The sequence below is a fragment of the Gobio gobio genome, assembly GCF_949357685.1.
Source record: "Gobio gobio genome assembly, chromosome: 1".
In the NCBI taxonomy this organism is placed as follows: domain Eukaryota; kingdom Metazoa; phylum Chordata; class Actinopteri; order Cypriniformes; family Gobionidae; genus Gobio; species Gobio gobio.
The window spans coordinates 54,676,941-54,696,107 of NC_137097.1; the positions used below are offsets into that span (position 1 = coordinate 54,676,941).

Genomic DNA, 19,167 nt, shown 5'->3' on the forward strand with positions numbered 1-19,167 from the left:
TCCATATTATCAATCCACATACATATAAAACGTACATCAGAACAGTATTGTAGTATAGTTTACAATAAGATATTGAATCAACTTATACACTTCACAAACTTAATTCGTCAGGCACTGGCGAGAGGCGCTCGCGCACTCAAAAATGGCGTCAGTAGGACGAATATGTCAAAATAAAAGTCTCCAAAATGTTTACAGCAAATATTGGTCAAAGAAAACCAGGAATAAAACGGTACAATAATAAAAAGGATTTTAGTGAAAAGCAAAGTATTGCATACTGGGCAGCAACGCTCTCTTTTTGCTTTGCTCTATACGAGTAGGACGCACTTGGCTGAGGCTGCTCCCACCTAGCAGCCCCAGGGACATGAGATTTGCAAGGAAGACATTTTTGGCTTCCTGGAACCTCTCGACGACTGTATTAACTGAGTCATCGAAGAGACCAGCAGAGGAGATCTAACAGTAACTTCTTATCTCTTTCCTTTATTTCAGATAAATTTAACCCACAGGTGTCTCTCCGTGGCCATCAGGGCTTGCATAGAGCGGCCGATGGATTTGGCCGTCTCCTTGGTGGCCCGGAGAGACAAATCAGCGGTTCTCCTAATCACCGCTATCATTTCACGTCCCACTTCCTCACATTCATCATCAAAGTCCTTCAGCAGGTCAGCCTGATAAGACTGCAGTACCGCCATAGTGTCTAAACAAGTGGCTGCCTGACCTGCTGCCGAATACGCCCTACCCACTAAAGCTGATGTTGCTCTTACTGGTTTAGTGGGTAGCTGCGGGGCTTTCAGCGACAATGCAGACCTGCAAAACCGTTCTGTTTCAGTTCCATTATGTTTGAATATGCTGATGTTGCTGGACTGAACACTCTATATGAAGCGTTTTTTTCATATAAAAAACAGCAAGCCCCGCTTTGGAGGTTGTGATCTGGATGGAAGGAAACACTTGTCTAATTTGCTTGACTGAGCTTCCTGCTTCTCGACTGGCCAGTCTATTTTTAACCTGGCTAGTGCGAGTCACAACCTCCATAAGCTCCTCGTGAGCGTGTGTATGAGGTGGCGAATTATCCTCATCAACATTATCAAGGCTCACAACATCCAGTTCCTCAGAACTGGAATGCTGCTGCACCTGCGCTTCAGCGCAAGCAGAAGGAACCGCAGAGCGTGCTTCTGACTCGCGATCTGAAATGCCGGATCTAGCAGGTAAGGCCAGAGAAAGGGGATCGCCCGTCTCCAACCACTAGTTAGCTACTAGATCCATATGTGAACCCCAAGACCCGAGCTTTCGCTATATGCCTCGGAAGCAGCGGGACCCGAGCCCAGAGGAACGCGAGCTGAAGCGCCCTCCTCAAAGAGTGTTCGGCGGGACCAGAGAGTTTTCATTGCTAACTTCTCACAGTGCTCACAATCAGGGGCTGCCTGAGCGTGCTCCAGTCTCAAACACATAACACAGAGCAAATGCGTGTTCCCACCCGTAATATAAAGAGGGCAAGGAGGCACACACTGTCTGAATTTGCTGATTCGCCTTTCTTTTTTCTTTTTTTTACAGAGAGACACACACTTTCTTTGACAAACAATTTCAACACAGAGTGCTTGTGAAGACACAGAAGCTGACATTGTCTGGTTCAGGAGTGCTTTATAGTGTCCTGGTCAATGACGTCACTCGCCTATGACGTTGCCACGTGGCAAATTTCTTTAGAGCAAATATTTACTGATTAAATAATGCATTGACTCAAAGGTATCATTAGGCTTGTATTTTAATAGGATTTTTGCTAAATTTATGTCTATAATGTCATTATGACTTTGAAAAGTTATTGTGTTTCTGAGAAAATCTATAGCGGAAAACCATCAGAAACACTCTTAATTTGTACGATGATGTTTTTGTACAGGGAGGCGGGTGGCGTCTGTCACTGTGATTCTCTGGCACAATAATACACAGCTGTGTCTTGAGCTTGAATATTCTTTCCTTGCAGGGTTATTGTGTTACTGGACGTGTCTCTGGTGATGCTGAACTTGCTTTTTAGTGAATCCTTGTAGTATAAGTCTCCACTATACCCAATCATTCCAATCCATTCCAGAGCTTTTCCTGCAGGCTGTCGAATCCAGGCTGTACTATAGTCAGTAACTGAATAAGAGACTTTACAGTTGATAGTTAGAGTTGCATCAGGACGGACAGTCAGAGACGCAGGCTGAGTGAGTTCATATGAATGAACACCTGTTGAAAAAAATAATAATACAAAGTCATCCAATTTGATGACTATTAACATTCTTCATCAAAATCTGTAACAAAAATCTTCAAGGGTCTGAAATGATGCTCAGAAAAATAACTTACTGTCAACACTTGCCATTAGCAAGACTAAAACTGCAGAGAACATGGTGTTGTTTTCAGGACAGACTGAATGAAAAGGAGCAGTTCTTCCCTCCCTCTAGAGATCAGATGAACTGACTCATGTCCACTGTTTATATATGAAGCAAAACATTTACATATACATTTGTATTAGTTGTTGTTCTTACATATATTAGCTTTTCCTTTAGTTTAATGACATCAAAGTTGTAATGTTCAATAACAAATATTTGAAGAATATCAGTAAAATCATATTGAGTTGTTTTGACCTGGACACACATTTAGAATTGTATTTATTTTAATTAATCATAATTATTATGTTTCTACTCTATGCTCACACCAACAGATTAAGCACTTCAGTTCATTGGCTGACAGATCTGTGGATGAGACCCTTAGTGCTGCTCAAACAGTGGCTGAATCCCACCTCTGAGACAACAAACACTGGGTCAGAACAAGCTCTTTCAAAACAGAACTTTACTGACCAACAGACTGGATTTTACAGTCATGGCCAGAAATATTGACTTTCTATTGAAACAAATAATGCTATATTTTTGTTATTGACAGTTTACAAATTATGTGTTTTATTTATTAGATAATTTTTGTTTTTCAAACTGATTCAGTGTACATCAAATTTTGATGTCATCAAATGAATATCAGCTGTGAATGATGAATATTATGATACACTAATGTGAATATGATGATGTTTTTGTACAGGGAGGCTGTTGGCATCTTTCACTGTGTACGTCTGGCACAATAATACACAGCTGTGTCTTGAGCTTGCATATTCTTTCCTTGCAGTGTTATTGTGTTACTGGACGTGTCTCTGGTGATGCTGAACTTGCTTTTCAGTGAATCCTTATAGGCTAAGTCTCCATCATACCAGATCAATCCAATCCATTCCAGAGCTTTTCCTGCAGGCTGACGAATCCAGGCTGTACTATCGCCAGTAACTGAATAAGAGACTTTACAGTTGATAGTTAGAGTGGCATCAGGACGGACAGTCTGAGACGCAGGCTGAGTGAGTTCATATGAATGAACACCTGTATCAAATGAAATAATACAGTTAGTAAAATAGCCTGAGGTTTAAAGACAAATTATTTTTAGCAACAAAATGATGTATCACACAAAAGTAGACTAAACTTACAGGATATTACTGCCAGAAGCAACACTAAAGATGAAGAGATCATGGTGTGTTTGAATGATCTGAAGCGATTCTTTCCTCCCTCTAGTGATCAGAGGAATGTATAAACTGACTCATGCCAGCTGTTTAAATATGCAACTGATGATTTACATAAGCATACAGAGTTACTAACCAACTATGCTAAAAATATTTATGTTACGGTTAGTTCAAAACAATAATAATTCATAATTTCTGAACATCGACTCTCAGTCATTATTCACCTTTTTCTCATGGTTTCTCAATAGAATTCATAAAAGTATAGAATATATAATATCATATTTCTAATAGGGGCTCATTGTAACGCAGTGTGACAACATGACCCACCTGCACAACTGGGATTTAAACCCAGCTCTTGTCTTCAGCTGGTTAGATCAGCATTAAAGAACTATCGCAGCTGTTGAATGAGAGATTTAAGATTAAAATAATATCAGATTTGTCTTATTTTATATAAACACAAAAAAAAAACCAGATGAAAATTATAAAAATAAATGTTTAGTGAAATTTTGGCGCAATTTTCTCTATATAGTGTTGATATGGCAACTAGTAAACACACAAAGTTCCGTAACCCTGGCATGTGTGGAAAGTTTTAACTGATTTGTGTTACAAACCCACGTTAGGTTGAGCCCCGCTCTCCCCTACGATTCTGTTCCCGCATCAGAGAGTCTAAAGGCTTCACTTTTGCCTGTAATAATGAAGCAGAATTGTGAACTCAGAAAATGTAACTCAGGGAAAAAAAGTTGAGTTGGGATACGATTCATATGCATTCTTATATTCGTACGTTTTTTTTTTTTTTTTTACTTTTCATTCAAGATGTTTTAGAACAGAACTGCTTGTAGTTTTAACTGTATTTATTCTCATGCCCAAGATGCTGATATTCATTACTTTATTCTGCCCTTGTAGAGTCACTTTCACTGCCTCTGGTTACCTCAAAAATACTTTTTAGTATGTCACTGTAAAATGTGTAGCCACTACCACAAATCTGTATATATAAAAAAATATGTGCTGTGGTAAAAGTGTCCGATATGCCTTTGTACTGTGTAATTTGAGCATAGTGTACTTCACTGTAAAACCGTAATATAATAGGCTATTTGTTACACTTATGTTCAGTTTGTTTCCATTTTCATGGACTTTCAGTTTGTTTTCATGCATCACATGTGTTCCTTTGTTTGATTTTCCCGCAAACTCATCAGTAGCCATGGACATTCATTCATCAAAGCTGTTCGTCATTTAGTTCCTCATCGCCATGTATTTAGTTCCTTTCTGTTCACTCTGTTACGCCTGTCTACCTTTTTGTTTTAATAAACCATGTTTTTATTTGTATCCAGTCTTCAATCTTGTTCTTCTTGTGACAATATTAATGCTGTGACCGTGTCAGTGATGATGGAAAATCTTCTCTTTGGGCTGTATTTTGTGGATTTTGTATTCTCTGCTGCCACCTGTTGAACTCTAGTGATGAAACGCTCAATAGTGGTTTTTGTTCAGCCAAGAACTTTTTTTGTCACTGTGTTTGTTTTGCACAGTAATATGTGGCTGAGTCTTCTGCTGTCAGGCCCGACAGTTTCAGATATACCATATTCTTTGAATTATCTCTAGTGATTTCAGTTCGTCTATTGAAGGATTCTGCATAGTCTTTGCCGCTCCCACCACTAGAAACACGTCCAATCCAAGCAAGTGGTTTTCCAGCTTGTTGTCTGATCCAGTGCATGCTACAGCAGCCAAAGCTGAACCCAGATCCTCTACAGGACAGAGTCAGAGTTTCTCCAGGCTTTTTCTGAACTGTGCTTTCAATGGACTCCATATTTTGACATTTTATACCTAAAAGAAAGATTGAAAAGACTGATTTAATTTGAAATATGTATTAGAGCTGTTAATAGAAATGTGTCTCATGAGAACTCACGGTATACGCTGAATGAGAGCAGCAGCAAGCAGAGTACATTCTTCATCTTGAAAGTGGTGATGTAACGCTCCAGATCCAATCAGAGGCACATAAATACTAAGCAAACAGGATTTATATTTTTAAATACAGGATTTAATTTGCATTGGGAGGGTCACAAGATACAATCATGACTGAAGGGCAAAACTATTTAAGAACAGTATGAGCTTCAAAGTTTTTGCATTCCATATAGCAAAAATTATATGGAGAACAAATCTCTTTCATACATGAAAATGACAGAGACCCTAAATGTATTCTAAATCTACAATATCAGAATCCTCTCAAATTTGTAAATGAAGATTTTTGGAACAGGTCAAACTGCAGAACCTTCTAATTCTAAAGAAATCACTTTCTGCTTGGAATTATAAGGTTCTATCTCGCAAAACATTAATTGAAGCAATCATTTTCAAGAAACACATTTTACTATTTGTTTTAAAACATAAAATTGTTGTAAAAAGTATTGTAACAATGCGTCAACATATAGATGTTCAATTCAATGCTTTCTTGACATTTATTTCATATTTTAGGACAAATAATTATTTTCTTGTTCAAGTTAAGCATAAAAGGCACTGCGTAATATTTTGTCCAGACGTTAATTTAGGAATATTTGCAGGAACCAATAGTTTAAGTTTCTATTGGTTTAGACAGAAATCAGCTACTGTAATACATCTGACCAGGACTTTATTCCACAGAAAGTGGGACAGGTAAAATGCCTATACTCTTTGCATACAGCTCTTCAGATGTCCAAGATATTGCGGTTGATCATTAATTTGGTAAATAATAATTGCTTTCCACAAAAGATGACAAGATCTGTGACCACATAAACAGATGAAGAAAACTGGAAAGATGCAACATTGAAGACATTTTTAAATGCCTATGACTGTTCGTTTGTTTGTTTGATTTTTTATTTAAAGGTCTAAACTTGTCTGTCAGGTGTCTGATGAAAAAAAAATGTAATTATTCAAAGATTGTTTTTAGCTACAGCCTGTAGCCTACAGGATAATTATTTTACCAATACTTTCATCAATACATTCACTTCTGAAGTTACATAAAATATTGTTTGAATAATGTATGAAGTATTATATATTCTAACGTTATACTTAATACATTAAATCAGCAGTCTTAGAGCTTAACCACAAAAACCATAGCTGTCATTGATGAGTAGAGCACAGTCTAGACGGTTTAAAAGGTGCAGATGTCCTGATCAGGCGTGTGCTCTCGATAATAGACAGGAGTCGTATATTCGAGTAGTTCAACTGTGCTCTTAGAGTTAGTTATATTTATAAAGAGTCTTCAAGTCACAGGTGTAATCCACGTTTTGAGAGTTGGTTCACTCTCCCACTCATTACTAGCCTGACGTCGTCATACTCAATTCTAGTCAGAATTTGAGTCTGATACTGCTCTGTTGGGCTGTGATTATGGGGCGTGTTTCAACCGAACCAGGAAAGACCTCAATTAGATAGACCTACAACCAATCAGAGCAATGGAGCGACGCATATAGTTAGTTGTCAAATTTCAACAGAACTGTGTTGCCAAGTCTGCGGGTTGAAGCGACCCCAATTATGTGATATAAAGACCCAGGAATGCGAATTTTAGCTGCCAGCCCAGCCAAAATAACACATATTTTCCCCCCCAAATGCCTTTTTTCCCGGAGAACCCCCCCAGAAAGCTATTGGGCTTGTTTTTGGCTAGTTTTGAGTAACGTTAGCAATTGGCTGGGTTTTGTTGTAAAAACTTGGCAACCCTGTTGCACGCACGCTGGAATAAGTAACGTTAGAAGAAAAAGATGAGTGTAAACGATCTTTGCCGGTGTTGTAAAAAAAAATAATTTAAGGATACACAGAGTACTTGCCAACACGATCATCATTTCTGAGAGAAATAGTAAAGGTGAATGCATATAAGAACAAGTTCTCCGTTTAGGATTAGAACAAATTCAACCCAAGCGCCTTTGATGACGTGGATGATTACGTTACTGTTTATCATCTGTCCATCATCGTCTAAATTGCCCGCCCTGACAATTTCATTGGTCCGAACAGTTTCTGTTCGGGTATAATTACTTCTCTATCATGGGCGGATCTACAGGGGGGCAAGGGGGGCAGGTGCCCCCCCACTCTAGAGCCTTGCCCCCCCAGCTGCCCCCCTAACTTTGATGATCCAAAAACTGTACTTGTAAAAACAACCCGCCAGTATGTCCAATACATTTACCAAAAGTAAACCATTTAATTTTTTATTTTAAATGTATTAAAATTAAAATACATAAAATAACCCTCCCCCCGCCCCTCAAATACTTAGCTACGTCCCTGATTCAAACGTGCAGAGCGGCGTCCGCTCAGTCTGGCTCACACACAGCGAGTCTGCTGCGGTGCGGTGGCCCTACAAACCCCAGAGCCCCTGAAGGTGAAGTGAGTTTCCCCAGGTGTAGTTTAAACACACGTTTAACTTAAAATTACATTTGTAATGAATGTATTGTATGCTAAAGACGATTCAGCAGCAGCAAAAACAGCGAGTCTATTACGTTAGCCAAAATCAGCGGTTGTGATTCGTAAGAGCACTCTTCCCTTTGATTAGCCTAATTTTGATTTTAGTAAAGACAAGAACAGCTTAATAAAAAATATAAAAATATTGTATCCATAACTGCCAAATCTCACGCATTCACTGTGAGACACGCGCAATTGACACTTTTCACGCTCTCACGCACAGAAAAATCGCGAAGCAAAGAGGACACGGAGACCGACAGACAAGACAGAGCAGGTTACTTATGATATAAAAAAAAATCTCAGCTCTCAGATTCTGTCACTTTTATTACGAAATTCAAACAATAAATGCCGTTTTGGCGCTTGTAAATGTTACGTGACAGATCCCTAGCTGCACGTGGACCGATCATCTCTACTAGCTAATAGTAAATAAACACGAATGAACAATGTTGAAAGAAACAGTAGCCTAAAACTTACCTAAATGTATATTCCTCATACATAATATCGAGCAATCAATCTAACAAAGGGGTCAATAAAACAACTGGAGAACAATTATGTCACATAACATTTACCTCAGGAAAGCCATTTAATGATTATGATTTAATGATTTAGCCATTTAGGCTATAGCACATTAGTTGGCTAGAAATGTGCTAAAGTCGAGAGTATTTTGCTAAATATGTGTAGTGTACCATATTACATATTTATTATATTTTTATTTATATAATTAAATAAAGTTGTTATTATAATAAAAAAACGCATTATATGTAATTTGAGATTTTTAACCTTAAATAACACTGCCAGCTGATAGGGCTCTCTGTATGTTTACAGCATTAGGTGAGTTGTTTTTTCTTGAGATTAGGTACATCTTGTGTGCCTAATATTTATCCAAATGAGTCAATATTACATCAAATCACAATCATTTAATTGAATTGAAATAACAAAAAAGTGTAGCTTACCAGAAATTGTACCATGTAAACACTGTAACATGTTGAGAAACACATAACGCTGTTTTTGAAACATTTTGCTGCAAAGCACAACAACAGTCGCCTTAAGCTTTCCTAAAAAAGATGGGTGATAATGGGTCGTTTCATATGTGGACTGTAATTATAAGTTTTTAATTATAATAAGAACTTGAGTATTGTCCACTGTTGTATATTTGTAGTCCACTGCATCTTGGACACAATTATGGTATTTGTTTATATTTTCATTTTGCTTTTTATACTGTTTTGTTTTGTTTTGTTTGAACACTGGGCTTAATCCTGTTGTGAATTAAAAACCTTTGTAGTGTGTAAGGGCATGATTAAACAATAAGTACTGTAGTTTAAAAGTGGTTTTGTGTTTGTTTTGTTAAAGCAATTCACATATAGGGATTTCCATGTACCGTCTACCCCTGCCACCCTGCCAAGACCTCTTGCCACCCCTTTGCCCCCCCATGTAAAATTTTCTAGATCCGCCACTGTTCTCTATGGATCAAGTCCAGACCGAACTGCCCGAGTTAAAATGTTGTGGGCGGGGCTAAGTTCGGCTGGCATGCAGGCTAACTCATTACTGCATATTTATGCCACTTTGGCATAGCGATCACTTGAATATCCAGCTACAATTTCGATCATGAATGAATGAGCGCATCTCCCTGCTGATCGCTGATTGGCTAAAAGTATGTGCTCGTCGGTAACAACAACACCTACGCCAGCTGACTCTATGCTGGGCCTGTGTGTGTCATGATGACTGATTTTTTAGAGTACATGCACACTTGAGTTTGTTATTAACCAATTAGACTATACCATTTATATGTTTGAAAACCACCAAACTGACCCCAAACCAGCCCAAATTTTGTCCATCTGCCCAAGCCATATTTTAATAAAAATTTCACAAATATATTAAGAATATTTTAAATAAATAATTGGTTAGTGAAATACTAAATTCTTTTAGTGAAAAAAACTTAAATATAATTAAATCTTAGACAAAATTAACTGTTGGATTTTTAGTCAATTATTTTGGTATGTTCAACTCAAACAATCAAGTAAATGATAATCAGAGATTTTATGAAGTTAATAAAGTTAATTATTACTGTGATATTTACTAAGCCACTTCATTATTTTTATATACATAAAAAGAAAGCAAAGAAAAACAAAAGTTAATTGAGTGATGCTCAAAACAGTCAAATAAGACTGCGTGACAAGAGCGCCACCATTTGGAAATACAACAGTATTTTGATCATAAGTGAAGTCAACAGGAAAGGAAGTGGTTTTTGTATTGCTTTGACCCTGAACTCATTCACTGTGACTCTCTAGCACAGTAATACACAGCAGTGTCTTCAGTCTTGAGGCTGTTCATCTGTAGGTACAGTTGATTGCTGGAGTCACTTCTGGACACTGTGAACCTTCCCTGGACTGACTGGGAATAGTAGATCTGAGAACTGGATGTGCCTATAGTTGCAACCCATTCCAGTCCTTTACCATGACCCTGTCTCACCACAGCTGGCCAGGAGCCGCCGAATGTAAATCCAGAGGCGGTACAGACCAGCCGAAAAGATTCACCAGGCCTTTTTATCTCAGCCTGAGACTGAGTGAAGGTCTGACAATGAATATCTGTGGGAGAGAAAAAAAAATGCAATATGTAAAGCTTGCTAAAACTAAGCATTCATAAATTATTATTTAGCAATGAGTTACAGACCATGTAAAAATAGGAATAACAGGAGTGAACTGATTATTGTTGTCATTGCTGATTGATTCCTCTCTACTGTCTGTGAACACACACACTCCAACAGTACAACTTATGGGAAATATGCATCACAGTTTTGCATGAACTCCTCCTTAAGTCTGCCGTTGCTTATTTATACCTATGTGTATAAAACACTGAAATTTGTAATTAGATATTGTATATTTGTTGTGGTGAAAAGTAAAATGGGTCTGTATGGATGTATGGATGGATTATAGTATGTATATCTGATAAATGTGTTCAGGTTTTTGTACAGAGCTGTGTTTTGTTCAGTCAGTGTGTATCTTGCACAGTAATACACAGCTGTGTCTTCATGTCACGATTCTATGAGAGAGGACTCAAATGCAGGAATGAGTGATCAGGGGTTTATTGACAAACAGCAGACAAGACAAGAAATGGTGAGGAGGTGAACAGTCCAAACAGTAGGCGGGTTAGGAGCACAATCACAGCCAGGAAGAGCAGCCACAATAACTAGCTCCAGAAGGTGGTAGACGGGAGAGCAGTTCTGACAGAGCAGCATGAGACCAGAGGATACCAGCGATGGCCAGGCAGGATTCCTAGGGTAATGCAGTCAGGTCATATCAGGAAACTCACCAAGCTTTCAGCTAGGCAAGGAGAGCAAGCTGCCAGGGAAGCTCTAATTGCAGGACAGGAACTAGAGACAGAAAACAAGAGGATACAAGACCAAAAGGCAGCACAAACACTTAGCACTACTAGTATAACACACGTAGGTATAACGTATAACAAACCAGCAACCACATGAGGGAAAGAACACACCTTATAAAGGGAGCAGAGAACAAGAGGAACAGGTGAACACACTCAGACAAACAAGGAGCAGAAAACATGAGGAAAGGGTGAGCACACTCAGACAAGGAACAGGTGAGCACACAATCAGTTAATCAATGAGGACTAGACAAGGACCAGAGCCATAGAGAGAGAGAGTTGCGACAACTCCATAGACTCCAATGGAACGGGTTTTTTTTACAGCAATGGCGGCTCGCGGAGACTCTCAATAGTTCCCGGAAGTAGCAGCCGCGCCATAGAGTTACAGCAGAACAGACCGTTTGTGATGCACTTTTAAAAGGTAAGACGTTTAATCAGTAAGATTTTAAATGATCAGCACATTTTAATCAAAATAACTTGTACATTAAAGCCTGCTTGTGTAGATTATTCATCATTAAAAAAATATATATTTTAAAAACAACATCGCTGTAACTACATACTCATGCTACATACACATGTCGATGTGTAATAAAATTATTGAAAATCAATGCATTTATTGACTATTAATTACCAAAAAGCGCAGTTCTGTCACTGTGACTATCAATTTGAATTGCCCGTCAAAGCACTTCCTGGAACTATTCGAGGTCTACATGAATCACGTGACTATCAAGCGTTTTGAACTTCCGTTGTCGCAACTCTCTCTCTCTATGGCTCTGACAAGGACTAAACAAGGGGGCGTGGTAACAGGAAACAAGGAGGCAGGACACAGGGAGCACATGGCAAACACAAACCAAGACAAAGCCATGTGTTCATGCACAACACAAACAAAGACACATTAAACAAAGACAAAACATACAGAGCTGTCAGAGGAGAACCCTGACACTTCAGTCTGAAAATTCTTTCCTTGTAGAAACGCTGTGTTTTTGGACGTGTCCTGGGTGAAACTGATCTTGTTTTTTATGGAGTCTTTAATATTATTTCTACCACCACTGCAACGATATCCCAGCCATTCCAGTGCTTTTCCAGTGAATGCAGTAGCTTGATTCTGAAATGAGATGGAAAATAATTTTTGAGGTTTCACAAACAAAGATGGAGGTTGAGTGAGCTCAACATTGTAAACACCACCTGAAAACAACAATGGAAGAATGTATTTTTATTAATTACCCCCGTAGAAATTTTACATTCTCAGAACATCCCTGCTTGTGTCAAGGACGTCACCTGTAATGTTCCCAGAACGTTCCAAGATGGTAACGAAGTGGAGTTCTTTTAAGGGTTGGGGGACATTATTTAGCGGACCTTCAGGGAACATTCAGGACATTCTGGGAATGTTTAGGGGACCATTACTATAGGACGTTCATTCCCGAACGTTTGCAGGACCTTTAGGGGACCAACCTAGAATGTTATTTTTATTTCGGTTCTTCCATCATGTTTACTGAATGCTTTCAGAATATGTTTGTGTGAATCTATGTACACTGGGCTGCTTTGCAAATGAGGGTACCAACTCCAAAGGGTACCAACACCAACTCTTCCTGATCCAATTTCTCCAGAACACATAAGTACCGCACTTTATAATGTGTTTGTTTGCAAATCGCCTTTCTGAATAAATTATCTGCATTGATTATCAAACATGTAACATGTAGTTAAAGGTCCCATGGCATGGCATTTTTCTATTATTTTATAATGTTTCCTGAGGTGTACTTATATTGTTAGTATGATTTTTACATCATAAAATGTCATAATTTAGAAATAAAAGTCATTTTTTCAATACTGATGTTTGTCCTCTGGCTGAATGCCCTGTTTCAAGAGGCGTGTCTGCTGTGAGACTTCAGTAAAAACGCCCACTGTTGTGATTGGCTGACATCTTTGCATTTGAAATGAGCGGAGGGGGCGTGGTTTTAACGAGGTCTACGAGGCACGAGCAGGCACGAGCTGCTGCCAGAGAGACGGATGGACTGGAATTCACTTCACATCAGTTCTCAACACGTCTCAGTTCAGTGAACTGTTGTAGTTACTAGAATATACTTCAGGTTATTAGTTTATTTCTAGTCGGAGGGGCTGTCAGTAATGTCAGAAAGTTAGTAACTTTAGTAAATTCCTGCTTCCTGCTTCGCTACTGTTCGGACGCTCTTGCTTACTGCTCCGCGCTTTGCTCTATCGCTTCTATACTTTACAACTTCAGCAAATCAGCACATTGCTCAAACGACAAAGCTTGACTCCGATGATAAAATTAGAAACTCTGGTGACTGAATTCCTAAACAAAAAGCGGAATATTTCAACCGACCAGCCTCCCACTGCCTTCAGCTTACATTCCGGAGAAGGGAAAACACAGCTGCCTACATTCAAAAGGATAAGAAAATGCCTCTTCTAGAATCTACTTGCTGCACAAACTGCCACAGACTTTTACAAAGGATTGCAGTTCTTGAAACAAAGTTATTTGCGGAACCATCCAACCAGACGAATCACACAGCAGAGCTTCATCATGATCGCCCTCTGCACACTGCCGGTGAGTCCCATAAATGTAGTGCTACTCAACATGTAGAGAAACAAGTAACTGATCAACACACTAATCAATGGAACAAACAGGGAGCAAGACCAAAAGGCACTCGAGACATCAGATTGTCACGAGCATCACATATTGCCGCAGTAGCATGCTCTACCCCAGACACAAGGATTGCAAACACTAGTTTTCTACCACCAAATATACATCTTGAAAACAGATTTGAAGTGCTAATGAATGTGGGTGAGGAATCCCCAAATGTGATGAATATGACCGAACACAGATTGAATCAGCCCGCAGCTAACACTGCTAACAGGCGCTCAAGGTCGAGCAGACAGCGGCCCTCAGCTCAGAGCGCAGCCGAGCCCAGGACTCTGTTAGTGGGCGACTCAACAATCAGAAACATTAGCAGCAGGGATACAACTACATGCTGCCTTCCACAAGCAACAGTCTCTGATGTAAACAGGGAACTTAAGAACATTCTGATGAAACATAAGACTGCAAATCGACTTATCATTCATGTGGGAAAGAACGATATTCAGAGAGAGGAGTCAGAACTTCTAAAGAGGGATTTTAATGAACTTTTTGAAACACTTAGAAAACTGAAAGTTCAGCCGTTCATCAGTGGACCACTTCCAGCAAAAGGAACAAATAGGTTCTCACGGCTACTTGGGCTTAATACATGGCTGCAAAAAACCTGCAACATGAAGGGAGTGAACTTTATCGACAACTTTAATCTCTTCTGGAGTCAGAGACAACTGTTTACATCAAATGGCCTCCACCCAAACAAACTCGGTGCAAGAGTGCTAAAGGACAATATTTATTTTTCCCTTCATCATCCTTCAGCTGTGTGTGCTAACCCACTCAACCTGGATGGCACACACACACCAGTAAAGTACGATCACAGGACTTCATTTAAGCATCTGAATGGACATGCGGTTGATACACCCCACAAGGACAATGATAACACCACGCAGCCACAACATCCACTTCTCATGGACACACTCCCAGCTGAACCCCGCCCTCAGAGCTCACCACAGACGCACTGTGACGGATTAGAACTGCTACAAGTGACACAGATCGAGCCACTAAACAGTAACATCTCAGCCCATACTGTCACTGCATGAAAACACTGAAATCCGGCACTATCCGGGCATGGTATACTCCTGTGTAATTTGATGTATACCGGATGTATGTGGGAAAAAGCGGATCAGAGTATAAAAAACACGGAACAGTATATTTCCAGAAAAACCCGGAAACCTCACGTATGCGGACGTATACAGGAATCCGTGAAATTTCACGGACATATACAGCTGAAACACTGCTGGGTGTGCTAGGACTGAGGACTGTTAGGTGTGAAGAAGACCTTTCATATGTTAATGACTGACACTAGTGCTGGCTGTTCTCAGAGGGAGGGGTGGGCAGGGGAGGACTTCAGGATTGAGAATTATCTCTGGTCTACTGTAGGCTACAGCAAACAAGCTTTTTGCACAGAAAAAAGAATTCTTAAGGCCCTGAAACACTAAACTGAACTAGCAATGACTAAAGCCGACTGTGGGGTTGGTTCACGTTGCCTGGGTCTGGGCCAAACCATCAGAATGGTGTGTCAGGGCCTTAAAACCACTGCATGAAAAGAGTCTCTTAATCAAATATTTTTTATAAAAACAGTACAAAATAAAAACCCTGTCTGAACATATACGTTCACAAAAAAATCTGAATATGTAATGAAATAAACAAAGAAATGTAATGGAATTAACAAAGGATAATTAACCAAACATTTTAGACTATCCCCAAACAATTTTTGCAAAGTTTTACAAATTGTAGGCAATAATAGAATTAAATAAAAATGAGATGAAATGTGGAAAATGAAAAAGTTTGTTTTAAAAACACCAAAAACTGATATGCTCAAAATAAAAATATGGAATAAAAAAGAGCAGGGATTCACTTGCTCAAGAAACACAGAAACACAAGCAGATCTTTCAGCTCTGCAACTGTTAACAAAAAGTGTCACTCCAAGATTCTTAACTTTAACACGGTGCAAAAGAGGGGTGTTTTGAGGTTTGAAATCCACCACTCACAATAGATGTAGGTGCAACCAATAAGGTTACCAATAAAAATAAGGCAACCAATAAAAAAAATCCTAATTTTACAGAAAAAAATTCAGTTTTTTACAGTATTTTCTTGTAATTTTGAATTATGTTTAAAACGATGTAAAATTACAAACAATATCTAAATAAACAACTTGACTGTTATTTTAAGGATTATATCATTAATGACAAACTACAGTAATTCTCATTTTTTTATACAGGAACATCACTGTATTATTTTTCTGTTTTCATAAATAACAAATTCATGCAAAATTACAAACAATATCTGTAAATTAACAACTGTAATACAATATTTAGCTCATTATATTAAAGGTTTATGTTTATGTCCATACTAACAATTTAACATTATTCTTTGTCATTTTAAAGTAAATCGTATTAGTTTTATATTTACACTGTAAAAATAAAAACCTAAAAAAACAGCAGCTACAGCTGCAAAACAAAAACCGTAAAATTAAAGTCAAATATCTTAAGTCAAATAAAGTTTAAAAAACTTCACAGAAATTTACATTAAACGTTTTAGAGAAAACACTATTAGTTTACAGATTTTTCCTTATTTAAATTAAGATATTTTACTTTAATTTTCTGTTTTACAGTGAAGGTGTATTTTTACATTCAAACTGGTTTTACATTCAATTCTGGATACAAATATAACAAAATATATAGCAAACTAAATATCAAACAATAATTGTTTTTAAAGAGTTCAAATCTGCACTGCTCTCCAGGTTGAAACTTCCAGGCCTCTGCGAGTGCCCACACCATAAAACACCATTTGACCAATTAATTAAATATAACAGCAAATAAAAATAAATATACAGATTTTCTAACTGTTGTTTAAAACAAGTTTTTTTTCTATATTTGCAAGGCTATTTGCTGTCTTTCCGTGTTCTTTTGAGCGTGATTGGTCAATCTGAACGTCATCCAGAAATCTGGCCAATGACAGTGCGCGCCTTCAGTTTGAATTATACACCCGTTGTCGTTGGAGTTGCTCGTGGCTCGCGGGGACGCGACGCGATCGCGGCTTCTAATCTTCACGTCGGTCTATTAATGGCATTGCATGGACCATTTAAACCTGTTAAAATCTTATTTTGGACGAATTTTGATTGTGGGATGTCGACTGAGAACGAAAAAACATGAATACGAACAGACTAAGTTTCCAATGGCGGACAGCAGACGGCAGAAGGTAACGTAAATCCCTTTATATTGTTTCTACTGCTCATCAAGATATAACATTAGTGCATTAAAGTCATATGCTAATCGTGATTAACTTACATATTCTGTTTCTGTGTTTTGTTGTGTTGTAATATTGTTAAGATAGGGCTGGGTGTTATGGCGATCTGATGATACTGACTATTGTTAGCGATTTTGCTGTAAACGTTAACATTACCTTTTTATATTGCGGAATGGGAATATAGCGTATATAACGCAGCACTGACTGTACTAAAACTTTTTGACATTTTGTCAAGGAAACATGCATGAATGTAGAATAATGAACGGGACATGCATGTGTTAAAATAAGCCTGTCTCAGACAGCATGCGATCCCGAAATCAATGATATTTCTGTAAAATGCACACAATTATCTCAGAAACCTTGTCATGTGAGGTATTCACTTGATTTAAACAGTCAGTTATGTCTTAAGTAAGTCAAACAGTTCTTGTTAACGTGGGGAATCCCGGAAGCGTGTCATTTTGTGCATCCGTTCTTAAAGGGGCTGCAGCTTTGTCATCATTTTAATAAAACAAAAGAATAGAGAAGACCTTCTGCTTCTTTAAGAATCAAGTGATATTAATTAATTGAATATCATACAGTGAAGACTTTTAAAGCAGTATTATTCTGTAGCATTTTAATAAAATATCCATCAAAATAAATATATATTGTGATATCGTTATTGTAAAATAAAATTTCTCATGTATGTATAATTATATGGTCATAATGCCCATCCCTACTGTCAGCTAGTTTTAAGATCAAGCTTGTCATAAAATGTAACCGAGTTTTGGAATGATTAATCTGAGAACACTGTCATGTACACTTGTTCAACAGAGAGGACAGGAAAACACCATACTTGGACTCTGAAGAATTATAGGCAAACCAGGATTTTGGATCTACTGTGAAGTTTTTGTATGGGCCTGGTGAGTATGTTTTGCAAGTCCTTGTCCGTAAGTTGATCATTAATATTAATGTTTTATCAAACAAATTAATATTCATTTGTGTGTGTGCATGTTTCTTCCCCCCTCATGATCCAGAAGTTTTGGATCCATGATCGTGAAGAACTTTTACAGATGTTGACCCTGAATGTGTAAAAGGTAATCTTAAAAATTATTTTAATGTTCTCTGTTTTTTTCGGTAATGTAGACGCATGCATTTTCTGTGAAGTTGCTTTGAAACAATATCAGGGTTTTTCCTACATTGAAAATTTTTTGCCGGCCGCCAAAACAAATTTTTGTCCCGCCAAAGCCTTATTTGATGAGTTATTGTGATTTATGAGTGATGTAGAACAGATGCTGCGCTTGCGTTAACTGAGTGACAGAGAGAACGACCAGTGAGCTCATCCCTCGCTCGCACTCTCTCTGTCTTCAAAATAAGGATTCTTAGCTTTCTAATGTTTCACATATTACGTTAATCAAAATCAAAAGGTCGGAAGACCGAATCCATGTTGCACGTGGCGCTATCAGACGATGTTTTCCTTTAATTACCGCTGGGTGTCAAAAAACATTGACTGATTCTCTGACCAGCTGCATAAAATTTTGCACTACCACACCGTAACTGGATTATGCTCATTTGCACTGCCGACTGTTATTTACAGTACCTACTGTTTACATTTGTATTTTGCACCGTACTTCTAACTGTAATATGCAATCACTTCCACTGCACTTTTACACTTTTTTTCGGATAGCTTCTGTCCATAATTTATTGCACTACCTTAATCCACTGCCATATTCCTCATTTTAGCCTAACATATCATTGTATACCTCTATCTGTAAAATTCTGTTTATAGTAATAGCCATCTGTATATTATATTATATTCATAGTACATATCCACCTGTAAATTCTGTTTATAGTATTAACCATCTGTATATTATTCACTGTACATATTCACCTGTAAATTCTGTTTATAGTAATAACCATCTCTCTATTTATAGACATATTTATATATACTCAGTACATATCCATGTCCTGCACTTATGCAAACGTTGTA

General features: G+C 38.1%; 1 protein-coding gene across 32 annotated transcripts in view; it reads right to left on the reverse strand.

Annotated features, from left to right (window-relative positions):
• ighd (immunoglobulin heavy constant delta) overlaps positions 1-19,167 on the reverse strand; it is a 784,237-nt gene that overhangs the window by 582,188 nt on the left and 182,882 nt on the right. Inside the window, exons 1-2 of one of the 32 annotated variants that reach the window (XM_079830405.1) lie at positions 3,485-3,582; positions 3,084-3,380 (exon numbers count right to left, since the gene is read on the reverse strand). The exons of 30 other annotated variants lie outside the window; for them this stretch is intronic. The gene's annotated coding sequence lies outside the window, so the exon portion shown is untranslated. Of the gene's footprint in view, positions 1-1,907; positions 2,212-2,328; positions 2,433-3,083; positions 3,381-3,484; positions 3,583-19,167 lie in introns of those variants that run through there. One more of the 32 variants, XM_079830384.1, reaches the window with a different exon arrangement.